The sequence below is a fragment of the Apus apus genome, chromosome 2 (assembly GCF_020740795.1).
Source record: "Apus apus isolate bApuApu2 chromosome 2, bApuApu2.pri.cur, whole genome shotgun sequence".
NCBI lineage: Eukaryota > Metazoa > Chordata > Aves > Apodiformes > Apodidae > Apus > Apus apus.
In genome coordinates, this window is record NC_067283.1 from 11,242,358 (window position 1) to 11,256,159 (window position 13,802).

Here is a 13,802-nt window from a genome sequence, read left to right on the forward strand (position 1 = left end):
CAAGTCCATGTCACACTGCTGCTACTACTCTTGCCTACAAAACACCACAGGTAGTTCTTACTGGGGAAAAAGGAAAGAAGATACTAACCTATATGCAGGACTTTCACAAGAGAAATCCCAGCAGAATGCCTGCACTGAATCAAGAGTGAACAGGTCAATGTAAACCACTGCTCTTTCGCATTAAAAAACAACCAAAACAAAACCAAAAAACCTATCCAACCAAATAAAGAAACCCCAATAGAAAAACAATTAAGCCTGAACACAGGGTAACAAAGCTTCAAAGTACCTGCAGAAGGACAAGCCTCGAGTTCCAGATCCTCTGGGGGTCTGAACAGTATTTCAGACCAGCCTCTGCCTCCAAGCTGTGTAACAGAGACCATATACATTAAATGAGCCTAAATGTGCCTAACCATATAGGAGGACTAACTTTCCATGTAATCATCTAAAACCAGCCTAAATAATGGCCAAGTATAAAAAAATAAATAAAGTGTCTAACATGGGTTAACAGAAACTGCAGAATATGATGGAAGCTCTCTCCTTCCTCAAGATTTTATATTAGGATGTTTTAAAACTGATGGGTTTTTTATTAGAGCACGAGCATCATATATTATACTAACCTACAGCTCATGTTAATTTCTTGTAAAGCTCCCAACCACCTGCATTTAAGTGTGACACTTGACTGAACTACTAGACAACAGTCTATGCTTGCACAGTGTCCAGTGCAGTGGGATTCTGATCTGCAAATACAAGTTAGAGCTGAGGTAATACAAATAAAATTGGTGGGATTTTTACTAATATACACCTTTAACTGCTAAAATGTTTTTACCTACTACACAAATATTAACTCTAGATGCTTGGGTGCTATCTTTGATAGGGTCACTGCATTCTTCTCTGAAAGGAAAAGTTTCTCAGTAACTTCAGGTATCTTTATGTCAAATACTGTTCATGGAAAATATTTTTTTCACTTAAAGGAAACATTATGAAAGCATCACAAAAATCTGTTTCTGACGTTTAGCACAATCAAATACAAAACCTCATCTAATTATCTACTATCATCATCAATGTTGCTTATCTGCACTGAGGTTACATGAGTTAGCAATACCACAACACTACACACGGAAAGCAGAAGACCAAGACACAATTGTCTAGCAGCAGTAAATTGCATTGAAAAGAAAATCAACACTTGCCCTGGAGTGGCTGGGGCAGGAGCTGACATCTATTACTACTAATGACTATGGGTTTAAAAAAATACTCTTAATTTCTGTACTATTTCTAAGTAGGTATTTTCAGAACACTAGGTGGTAGCTTAAACTCCTAAACTCCAATTTTGTTAAAAAAACCCGAAGCTTTTCAAAAACTTGCATGTATCTTCAGCCTATATTACACCTTCCCATTGCCAACCAAAACAACAAATGAGGAGATTAACATGGCTATCAGAAAAAGCCACATGAAAGACTTCTTGGATTTTTTTTCCTGTAAGCCACAGTTCATTTTGACACACATCTTATTTCCAGCAGGTGAGTTTACTTTGGCACTCTGGATACTAGGTCTATTATATCCTCTCTGAACTTATGTACGCATGAGGAATTCTTATGCACAGATAATATATTGCATAATAATGTATTTTCCTTGTTTCCCTTCCCTCCCCACATAGTTGGCTTGCCCTCACTTAACCAAGGTTTTTTTGGAGTTTGCTTTTCTTTAAAATATCTACTGAAAGGAAGTAAAAGAGATTAATCTTCCTATTCCACTGCTGCAGGAACTAAGAATTAAATATGCTAAGAGCTCACACAGAGCAGCAAAGTTTGCAGAAACGTTGCACTTTCATCATGAGATGCAGTTTTCATTCTAAGACTGAAACTGATTCCTGACTTGGAGCAGAAACTAGAAAAGATACTGAACTTTGCCAGCCAATGACTCGCCAGTCCCACAGTAAACGGACCTGTCAAATAACATTTATTTCACAAAAAAATCTGCAAGTTCTACTATACTTCACTAGCTGCTTCAAATTTTTAAAACTAAGACACAGTAATTAATGGTCTCAAAGAAACACTAAGTCTTCAAAATACAAGACACGTGATAAAAGTGCCAGCAGCTTTAGCACTTACTTAGAAGGAACAAGTTAAATGTTGTGCATGAAGAGTGTCAGTTTAGCAATGCTGGGAACAACAGTCTTCCTTGTTTCAATTACCACATGTTCCTCTTCCTGAATTGCCAAGATGATCTTCAAGTTTTCCACATATATCACTACTCTGCTAACCAGAAAATGGCCAATGCACACTCACAATGCTGTCTGTCACTCTAGGCAGTACAGTTTGCAAAGGAAAAAGGAAATAACTAACCCAGCTCTACTGGGCAGAATTTTATGGGCAGCACATTTTTCAGAAAAATTCAGAAGCTGGCAAAAGAGGATGAAGTATATTATTATGAAAGGCAAGACTAAAAACATCACTTGAAGCTACAAGGTTAATATTTAGGGCAGTTCCAAGGGTGAGGCTAGAAGTCTGATGTTCTTTAACAGGTCTTAATAGGCTTATCATCTTAGAATAACCATATTGCAATTATATGGATTCCATGTTTCAAGTCTGCAATCACCGCTGTGCTTAAACAAGAGGAGGTCAAAAACTGTACTAAGAACTTCTAGGACACTTAATATTTTTAGTGCTTTGAATTATCATTTAACACACACACACAGCTTCAAAGCCAATTCTCTAAGTTCTGTACTACCACATTCTACACACAACAAACGTCTAATTCAGGGAAGCAGAAACCTAACACCAAGGATCTCATTTGAATGCACACAGAACTAGAATTCTGGAAATGATTTTAAGCAGACTGATGGGACAGCTCTTACAGTGCTGCTAGAATATATCTGCAGTCACAACAGGTTTGAGTAAAGTGAGAGAAAAAAAATGTAGATTTAAAACTACATAAAGTCCAGGTGGGAGACACATACAGCACCAAGTAAGATGTTGATAATTACAGAAATAAAATAAAAGCTGCCATGACAAGTTTTCTTCCAACAACAATGTATACAACACTTCTTGACTATCAGTGAATATTATTTTAATAAATAAAACCATACCATCTAGGATGATCTCCTTTAAGGCTTTGGGGTTTCATTTTTTTTTGGATAACTTGAAAAGCATTCATTTACCTAAAATATGTTAGTTGAAGTTTTGACACATGTTCAGGACCAAGCCTGAAGCAAAATTACACTACTTACAGAAGAAGCATCATTTAAGGTTTTGTAATAAGAGAAGGAAGCTAATGTTTTTTGCCAGTGATTATTTCATTAACCTCTTTGCCAAAAATAGAATTTAACCCAAATAATACAGTCACTTTGGTTTTACTTCCTCTTTCTAAAAAGCCATCATGCTCCATTACAAGCTTCAGTGAAATCTTTCTTATTTTTAAAAGACTTCATGAATGACTATCACCTACTGGGTGCACATTTGTTCACAGTTAGACCACCCACTTTTCTAGAGTATCACAGTAATCAAAACTACTGGTAATTCAGGTTTTGACTCGAAGCTGAAGGATGGACTGTTCCAATATTTGAGCTTGGATTTAAGGACAATAATTCTTCTATGCAAGTCAAAATAACTGGGCACAGACTCTCCTAAAAAAATTCCACTGATTCCTTGGATCCAGGCAGTTAAAATATGCAATGTTAATTAACAAACAGAAAATTATAATAACAACAAAACAGATTCTAGGCTAAGATGCAGCAGATTAATAAAAAAAGGATCCCCCTTCATTGTAATACAAATAGACATCTATTACAAAGAATTGGACAACAAGCTTTAAACAAGGCCAGGGACACAAACCTAAGATCTTGGAGACATTCCAATACAGGCAATGGTATTTTGCCCAAATTGTTTGCCTTGCTGCTTTAAACAGCAACATGTTGACCATTTTCTGTCCCTATCTATCAGGCAGCAACAACATTGAATGGGAACAAAACTCCAAGATTGCAAATTTTGCACATATAGGTATCTATTTCATAAGCTGTGATCCTCAACATTTGAAGTAACCATGCCCTGATGCATTTTCCATTTTTGCTCTATTTTTCTAATTCCTAGAACAAGAATCAAAAAACAGTAGGCTAAAATCAAAACGTTCACAAACCTTCAGTGTCAGGGTATGAAAACGCAAGCTACTTTGGACATTGGCCTGTTGATTCATCAGTTCCTTGTTTGAACAACAGTCAGAGTCAGACTCTGTTGTGGGGCAACCTGCAATAGCATCACAACCTGTAAAAATATGCTTATGGATACCAACACTGACTGAAAACAAAACCATAAACCTGCCAAAAAAACTTCATTGTAAAGTTTCTCAAGTATTTTGTTAGGTTTCCAACAAGTGAGATTTATGGTACGTTTAAATATGTTTTCCTCAACAGAATTGCTGTTTAACTAATATTTTGTTTCTGAAGATCCCCTTCCAGATCACTGGCACCCTACAACTGTAAAAAAACTTGGAAATAGATTGCAGAATGTTAAGTTTGCTGAGAAATACAGAGAAGCACTTCAGTGGAATAACAGAAATCTACAGGTTTTTGAATTAAGTTTGTATCTCCATTACCAAGACAGGTTGATGTCTGCTATCTGAATACCATCAGGAAATATTAATATTCATCATTCTTGCTTATTTCCAGAATCAAGCAGAGAATAGGCCACTATGAAGATAAAGGAGAATTTATTTAAGTGAAGGGAAAATATTTTCTGATACTTGGACAAGAAAACACAGGAAATGTAAAAGCAAAACTAAGCAATACAGTATTTAGACTTGCAAAAAACTCAGCCCATAGATAAAATAACTATGTGTTCTACAGCTACACTCAAAACTCAGTATAAAATTTCAGAACAAGTCCCATGTGAACTACCGGTAGCATCTGAAGGTGTAATTTCCGAAGTCTTTATATTGCCAATGCTTGCTATTTTCAATAGTGAAAGTGATACAGGCATTTTAAGAAGGAGCCCCTAAGAGAAAGTAATTCTAGGTCTAATTCATCATGAGCCGCCAAGTCAGATACACATCTATAGATATCTACCAGCATATGTTTCTATCTATAGGTGCAACAATCCAGAATTAAAAGCTGTGTATAGCTACTACTACATTAAATACATCTGCACTCAACTCAAGATATCTATGAACTCTAGACAGCCATAAAGGCAACCCAGAAGAAACCTTTAGTGTGGGATATACTCTTGGGGACACTAGCTCCTTACATGCCAGCAGCCTTATGCGAACAACAACAGAGCTGGTGGAAGTGCAGAGGCGGCAATCCACTCAGCTTATGAACGAATGATTCCTTTTGTATTACATCATTCAACTACCCATTAAGGAGCTGGACTGACAGGATCCAGAATATGCACAGCCCAGCCCTCCATGGTAAACGAGTGTTAGAAAAGATTAAGGCTTAAAGAAATTGGTGATTCACCAGGGCGTCAGAACAGCATTTCCCCAATTCCCTACAATGTTCTAGGCCAAGTAGCTAGCCACCTATTAGCAAGCCCTGTCAGACTTCCAATTTTGGAGTTAATTGCTGTTACAGAAACACATAGCCAGACACCAAATACCTGCAGTAGCACACATCACAGAATGTACATCGTCATGGCCACCCTAATTGCACAATTATGCTGTATGACAGTCACAACTAATTGAAATACTGCAAAGTACCTCTGTTGTCTGCAGGTATTACTCTGTAGCACCTGCTTCCTAAGAGAGGGGGGGCACCTCCCTTTAGAAAGGATACCTCACGCCAACACACATAGAAAACAAATGTTAAAGCCCAATAAAAACAAACAAACCAAACCCGACAGTTTAAAAATCCCTGGCTTCATCACATCACCAGAACTTAAGAAATACCAGCTGCAAACTGATTAATAGAATTTGTTCCTCTCTTGCACTGCTTTGTGGAACTTGGCTAGATTAATTTAAATGAATGGGTGCTGCAGCTCCTATTTCTAACAAGTTCCTCAAACTTACTTGTTTTAGATATTTTTTAATGAGTCTTTCAAAGCCAGCATAGTCTTAAAGGAAACTGATTGTTGGAATAGCAACAGGTCTTCCTCAATTATCCACTATTTACAGCACCAAATTATTTTTATCAACCAAGTGAAGTATCACCAAGTTTGATATTCAGAGAAAGTGCTCATAGGTATTCTATTTTTGTGTTTGACCGTTCTGATACACTAGCTTGCCTTGAACTTTGCACAGAGGAGTTAATACATAGGAAAAGAAAACAGAACTTCCCCAGAACAGTAGCTTATAACTGCATTTACATTTGTAATTGGTACCTTTTATAAAGTGTATGACCACTTCAGGGGAGAAGATGCTGTGTGCATGCTTATTTTCTCTTTTTTGAGGTATCACAGAAAACATATTATTTCAAAGTTTAAGTTTCACATCACTTTCCACTCCCTAATTTAACAACCGGCTTATACAGGAGAAGTCCACTCTGTCAGTACCTTGTTTTACTGGAACTTAAATGACAGTATTAGATTCAGCCTTGCTTGTTCATGCCTTGTTTTGGCAACAACATGGTTCAAATACATTTCTGGGGCCTTTAGTACAAGAGCAACTTCTACCCTCATCTTCTACACAGCTCTCCACACACTACTGCCTCTTACAAAACTGCAGGGGGAGGGGTTAATTTTCCTCCTTACAACGTCCTATTTTGTAACATCCTTCCTTTCCTACTTGTACCTGTGTGCCCATCGTGAATACAAATAGAAAAGACTGACTACATACAGGAATAAAGGCAGCCAAAGGCTATTTTCAACAGTTATTTCTAAGAGTTACACAACCTCGTTGTCTAAAAATGTCATTTTGGTAGTAAAAGCTTAAAGGAATAGAACATTATTAAACCACGTTTTTTACATCTTATGTCATATAACAGTTTTTCACATGTGTCTGCACACACACACAAAAATCACACTCCCAAAGCTTGATGTTCTCCAGACTTTGAACTGTGTTTCTTTGCTTTCTTCATCTGGTCTGTTTTGCCTTTCTCTCTGTGCCAGTGTTCACTTTCTTGATGCTGCATTTGTCAGCTACCTCTACAAACACTCTTGCACCTTCCTTCCTTCACAGAGCATCTCCAAGACAAGAATGCTCTTCATCAAGAAGATCGACAACACTACTGACCTTGACAAAACCTGCACTTCCCAACACAGGTACAAGAAGAGCCAAGTCAAATGCTCTACATGCTTATTTGCATACTTTACCTGTTAATTTACAGCAATGTGAATGTCTGATTAATATAGACAGACACCATGGAGTTAAGCATTAATAGTGCTGAAGGGCCAAAAAGCCACCTAGTTTGAAAAAATTAAACTGATGACAGATCTACACACATTACTTTGTTCCTTACAACTCCTTTCTTGTTACCTTTCAGCTGTCACTTGAGATTTGTCACACACTGTGGCCAGAAACATGCCTTTTCCGTGTCTAGCGTGTGCATTTTGTGAGGCAGCGTAATAAATATTTAACAAAGAGTTTATATTACCATGCCAATTAAGCTCAAAACTGATTTAAAGCCAAAGCCACTGCCAGATATGAGACTTGATACGAGACATAATAAGAGACGCAGAAACAAATCTCCACAGAACATGTAGATTAGACAATCCTGACTGTATTTATTTTGCATTTCAGTAAAATAAACCAAGTCATTAATTTCACTCTAATCAAATGAAACAAGAGAGTCAGAAACAGCCTGCATGGTTACCACGTGTCTGAAACAGAAACAAAACCCCACCAAATCCCCAAGCCCTCACCACTGCCTTGTTTCCAACCTTCCATCTTGCTCTGTACTGAAACAGATTGAAGTTCCAGCCACATATCTAAGCAATATGTACGTACACACCAGTCATCCATATCTTCGAACTAAGTGTATATTTGCATTAGATCAAGCCATAAAATGCAACCGAGGCAGAACTCACTTGTGCTAACACCTTTTTTCCCTTAAGGCATTTGTGTGTAAACACTTCAAAAACCAGAAAGAATTAGAAGAGAAACAATTCAACCTAACCCAGAACATTGTGTGCACTTAAAGACCTGATTACATACCATGAAAACATACAATCACTTATTTATGAAAATCCAAGAGGTCAAATGTTCTCTATTAATTTGCTTATACAAACCTTTTTTTACAGTTTCAATACAGATTTCTATTTTTTTCCCCTCACATGTAAGGTCAATTAAACATGAGTAATTTCGGCTTCCATATCAATAGTAACCACATAGAATAAAATTGCCCATAGCCATTACATATAAAATATATGTTGTTTTCTGTATTTGCTTTATCAGCTCTCACCCCAGTTTTCTCCTCCCTTTCATTTCTAACAACAACAAAACAATAAAAAATTATTTAAAAAAAAAAATCAATATTCTGCCTATAGCTAGGGTGATTAAGCTGATTAGCTGCATATCTCAAGAATTAACTTGCAGAAATGCTTACAAGTCAGCAGGAAACAAGTGAAAGTTCAACTGATAAAAAACACCAGATGAGAATCAAAACCTAAGAATTGTGAAATCCCAGTAAGTTTAAAAACAGAACACAACGCGCTTTGACCTCTGAAAATTTATACAAACCTTAAAAACCAGATCCGTTTGACATGAAACTTAACCACATGAAAGGCTAAAGCCTTTCAATAGTGATCCTGAGGCAGCGCTTAAGAAAGATTCCTACTCCAGCTTTATTAAGGATTCAGACAGAGGCCAACAGAACTAGGCCAGAAACAAGACGCAGGATTGGAAGCCAGAATTCCCATGGTTTTACCCCAACCATGACTCAAGTTTAAACAGTGGTTTTGAAACCAGCTCTCTCTCTGTGGCCACAGGAAAGCCTTAACCACTCTGCTTCAATTCCCTTACCTGCAGAATAAAAGTAATTATACTTATCTGCCGCACAGGAATCCTGTACAACAGTGTTTGGCAAGTGCACATCTGTTTAAACCGTGGCCAACGGAGTAATTTTGAGCATCTGCACAAGCTGAAACTGAGAGTGAAAACAACTCAGCTGAAGCAGCCAGCAAAGGCCCGACGACAACAAAACCTGAGCGGCAAAAACCCTATTTGTGTGGCGGCTGCTTCTGCAAGTACTGCTCGCCCCCCGCCAGGACGGCTGGCCCGCTACCTCCCGCACCACCGAGCCACCTGCTCGGGACGCGGCTCTCACCAACAGCCCGCACTGCCCCGCATCTGCCCGGGGCGAGGGGCCGGCACCGCCCGCGCTCTCCCAGAGGGTCACGGCTCCCCGCCGCCAAGGGTGTGCAGGCGGAAAGCCGGTGCTTCGGGCCCGCTTTCACACCGCTCCCCCTCCCCGCTCTCTCCAGGGGCGCTCGCACCCGCTGCCCGCGGGGACATGCGGCAGCGCCAAACTGACACGGGGGGCAAAGCTCACCGGGGGCCGGGCCAGCGAGCGCTGCTCGGGGTAAGGCCGCAGTGCGGGAGCAGCCCCGGCGGCCCAGCCCGGCGACTCACCCTCCCCCCGCCACCATCAAGGCCCCGAGCCGGGATCCCTCCTCCTCCCTCCTACCTCTCCCCCGGGAACCGCCTCGGGTGGGAAGATGGCGGCTCCGGCCGCCTCCCCGGTGCGAGGGGGGTGGCGGAACAGGGGGGTGTCGTTCCCCCTCCAGCTCCGCCGTTCCCCCTCACGCCGGAAAATGGGGGACGGGGGGGAAAGGGGAAGCGGCCCGAGCGGGCGGCGCCGCCGGGAGGGCGCGGGCCCCGGAGGCCCCTCACGCTCACCTGTCAGCAGCCGCCGCCCTCGGGCCGGGCCTCGACGAGGAAAAAACGGGCGGGCACGGGACAGGTCTCCGCCGGCGCCGCGGCCTCTCGCTGCTACCAGGCTTCCCGCTAGCGCCGGGGCCTCTCCCTGCGCCGCCGCCGCCGCCGCCGGGGCCTCGCCGCCGCCGGCTGCCAGGAGGAGGAGAGCGAAGAGCGGGGCGGGAGGAGGAGCAGGCGGCGGCAGCACAGCGGGGAGGGGGGGGGGGGGCGCGGAGGAGGAGGCGGCGGCGGCGGCGGCTCCGGGGCCCGAAACGTCTCCGAGCCGAGACTCAACCACCCGCTCGCATGAGAGACCCGCTTCCGGCTCCGCGGAGGAAGTCCCGCCTCCCCCAGCGGAAGGGATTGGCCGGCGGAGCGGCGCGCGCGGCCGGCGCTAGGCGCCCGCCGATTGGCGGAGGGAAACCCGCGCGCGGCGTGACGCGCGGCGGCACGTGACGCGCCTGACGTCACTCCCCCCCCCCCTCCTTCCGCGCGGGGGCGGAGCGGCGCCCGCCCGCCCGCCCGCAGCCAGAGGCTTTTTGGCTCCTGGCGCGGCCCGTAGCCCCGCGCGCGCGGCGGCCGCTCCTGCCGGGGGAGGCCCTGGGGCCCCCGGGGCTGCCCCCGCGGGCGCCGCTGTGTGAGGGGGCAGCCCCGGCAGGCCTCGCTGCGGCATCTCGGGCCTTCGCGGTGACGCGGGGCGTCTTCGCCGCCTTCCGAAGCGCTGTCACAGCAGCGACGGGGAGGGTTCGGCTGCCTGCTCAAAGTGGCAGAGCCCACCGCATGGTGCTCCGGGTCCGGGCAGAGCAGCCTCTCCGGAGCCGGGCGGAGCGGTTGTGGCTTACGAAAGGAAGTCACAGGCAGGATTTTGGGAGGAGGGGATTTCATGGAAGAGCCTTCTGCCCTGTGTGGGTTGCGAGCATAGGGGCATCGAGTCTGTCTTCAGCTACATAACACTGCAGTGAACTCCAAGAGATTGAGGGTTCTTCTGTTTCACTAAAGAACAAACAAGTCCTGCTTGTTAACAGTTGTCTTATTAGCAGTTCTAGTTGTTTAGTATGGATTGTAATTTGTTCTTAACTGCAGTTAATTAGGCAAACAGAAAATGTGTGGTTTCTTCTGAGGGATTAAAAGTCTAGGAAGAATCATTTTCCAGGATTGCTCCCAGTCCTCAGCTCAAACATGGCAAAACCACATCACCTCATGACTGACTGGCACTAATTATCTGTACCATGCATTGCTGCCTATCTGCATCTCAGAAGTTAATCCAGATAGGGCCTTCTGGACCCTGTTTTTAATCTGTACTGATAAAGTCATATTCCTGCCTTCAGGGTATCTGCTAGGAAGCCCAATAGAGACAATACTGCAAATAACTTCCTATTCTAATAACACCCAAGTACCCTTTGGAACTGTTTTGGAGATTGCTGTATTGTTCCAAGCCCCAATCAAGGAGAGGCAATGAAGGACATCATAGTGCCTGAAATGAAGTCAGGTCGTACCAGCCATGAAGCTTTACTGTTCATCTGAGGGAAGTGTGTCTCGGCCTTCATTCTTGTGGGAAAATAAAGTGCTTCTGTGAGCACAGGTGGTGTTTTCCTTAGTAGGTTGTTTCAGTTTCACAGAATTGTTATGAGGAAGAAACCTGAGCAAAGCAGGACGGCTAGGGTGGAGCATGATCAGGAAAAGGAATACAGCCTTGCTTTGAGCAGAGGCTCTTTGAAGGAAACATGATGCCTCAAGCAGTGCAGGAAGCATGACTGACCCATTAGGTGGTCACCATACAGCTACTATAAAAAGAACTGATTACTTGAAAGTCTGAAAGAGTTTAAAAATTGCAATTCCTAAGAATTCCTTTTGTTTATAAACGAGCTCAATATAATTTTGTTCTTGAATGCCAGACTATTTTTCAGCAGGCTACAGAAAAGAAAAAAAAGGTCTCATTTTAAGCTCTCAAACATCTTGAGACCCATTATATCCTTGTCCAGAGGGGCTTTAAAATGCCTGATCGTAGAATCATAGAACTGTTTTGGTTGGAAAAGATTTTTAAGATCATCAAGTCCAAGCATGAACCTGACACTGCCAAGTCCACTCCTTTACACACAGAGTATTCATGTGTGTCCCCAGTCAAACCCCCCTGCAACACTTGGGCAGAAAACCAAATACATCAGACCAGCAAGGAGACTGCACTGTGTCATCCCTTCTGCTAACCTGGGGTTTATGACTGCAGAGCTCATCTCCCTTTCTGTAACTGAAGGAGTGTGAGAGAGAGAGAGAGAAAAGGACTGATTCTTGTTGAAGACCAGCACCTGGAGACAGCCTCATTGTAGGTATGAGTTTTCTCTAATGGTTAAGAGAGTTCTGTTTGGGATTTTTTCCTAAGGAAGCTTAATTGTGTTATTGAAGGAGAAAAATACTCTGACACTCAAATTTTTAAAAGCCCAATGTTATAAAAATGTTATATACTGATAGACATGTCAATATATGTGTGTTGAGTTTATGTTATTCATTTCTTTATTGTTAAATTTAAATGTGGTTGAGTAACAGTAAAAGTAGTGGACTTTTTCCATAAAGTAGTACTCTCTCCTCAGTATGGGGAATGTAGATATTAATCATTAAATGCTTTTAATGGCACACTGCTGAGATCAAAGAGATCTGAGTTTGTCCATGGTATGCTGGTAGCTGAGGAATGTGTGCACAAATATGAGTAAAATATTACAAATCCACAATGGATGCTGTGTGGGAATAGAAGCTACACCTGCTTCTTCTACAGCTCAAACTCAGCAGTGTGGAGAAAGAATGCATCTCGGAAGGGACAATGTGCAATAGGATTGTTAGACAACAAAAATCAAGAAAGGTTAGACTAATTAACTGGTTGATTCTTTCTTGATCTGCCATCAAACAGATGTAGAATGAACTGTATATTAGTGATATATTGTTAACATTCTATTTTAGAAAGTTTTTCTGGTCAGGATTCCTAGTTCAGTGAAAAATAATTAGGTATTTAATATACTTAAGAAGATAACTCCTTACAAAGGAGTTATCCAAGGGCAGGTTGGATGGGGCTCTAAGCAACCTCATCTAGCAGGAGGTGTCCCTGCCCATGCAGGGGAGTTGGAGCTAGGTGATGTTTAAGGTCCTTTCCAACCAAACCATTCTATGATTCTATGAAGAAGAACTGCAAAATATACAGTATTGGTGGAAGCTAAACCTATAACTGAGCATTCAGAAGCTCAAACCCTTAAAAAAATCACTAACTGTACTGGAATGCTGAGCTATACAGTCTTTATTATTTCCTCTAAATATAATACAAATAATAATATTTCCTTCCTCACAAGAGCCTAGAAGATTAATTCATTGAAGTTTTTGAAGCACTCAGGTGGCATGATAAACACTTCCACTGAAACAGGACTAGCTTTCAGCTTGGTAAATAAGTTCTTGCTTTGGGCTACTCCTTTCTCCTTTTTCCTTTTTCCTTCTTTTCCTTTTTCCTTTTTTTCTTTTTTTCTCTCCTCTCATCCCTTTCTCCTCTCCCCTCTCTCCTCTCTTTCCCCTTTATTTTTCTTCCTTTTCATTCCTTTAAAACACACTCTAGTAGTTGCATTCTCCAGATATTTTACCCTGCAGGTCTATGGGATAAGGCTTCCTGAATCACCAGTATTTAGGAATTGCTGACCTGGAACACTTGCGAAAACCCATAAACCACTCAATACTTTTCAGTTTATGAGATCTTAAAAGCCAAGTAATGTTTACAATTCCTGATGCTGTTACCCAGCTTTGCAGGGAGAGATCTTTTCCAATGTAAGATACAAAATGATTGCATGCTGTTATAAAACTGCAACTTAAATAGCATCTAGTAATCATTCTGCATCACACTGATTTGATGAGTGTCGTTTTAAATATATGCTATTTGTACGTCAGTATCTTTCACGGGTCACAAATAAATAGTTGGCTGTCTGTGTAAAGGACAGTCCTATTCCAGCTAGATTCCTATCTCAATAGTCAAATGCAGACAAAGATGAGGAAAAACT

At 42.2% G+C, this 13,802-nt stretch overlaps 1 protein-coding gene across 1 annotated transcript in view; it reads right to left on the reverse strand.

The window, feature by feature from the left end:
• The window catches only part of LARP4B (La ribonucleoprotein 4B), a 55,802-nt gene extending 45,698 nt beyond the window's left edge, over positions 1-10,104 (reverse strand). The window contains exon 1 of the mRNA XM_051610102.1: positions 9,760-10,104. The gene's annotated coding sequence lies outside the window, so the exon portion shown is untranslated. The remainder of the gene's footprint in view (positions 1-9,759) is intronic.
• Between the last annotated feature and the right edge of the window lie 3,698 nt (positions 10,105-13,802).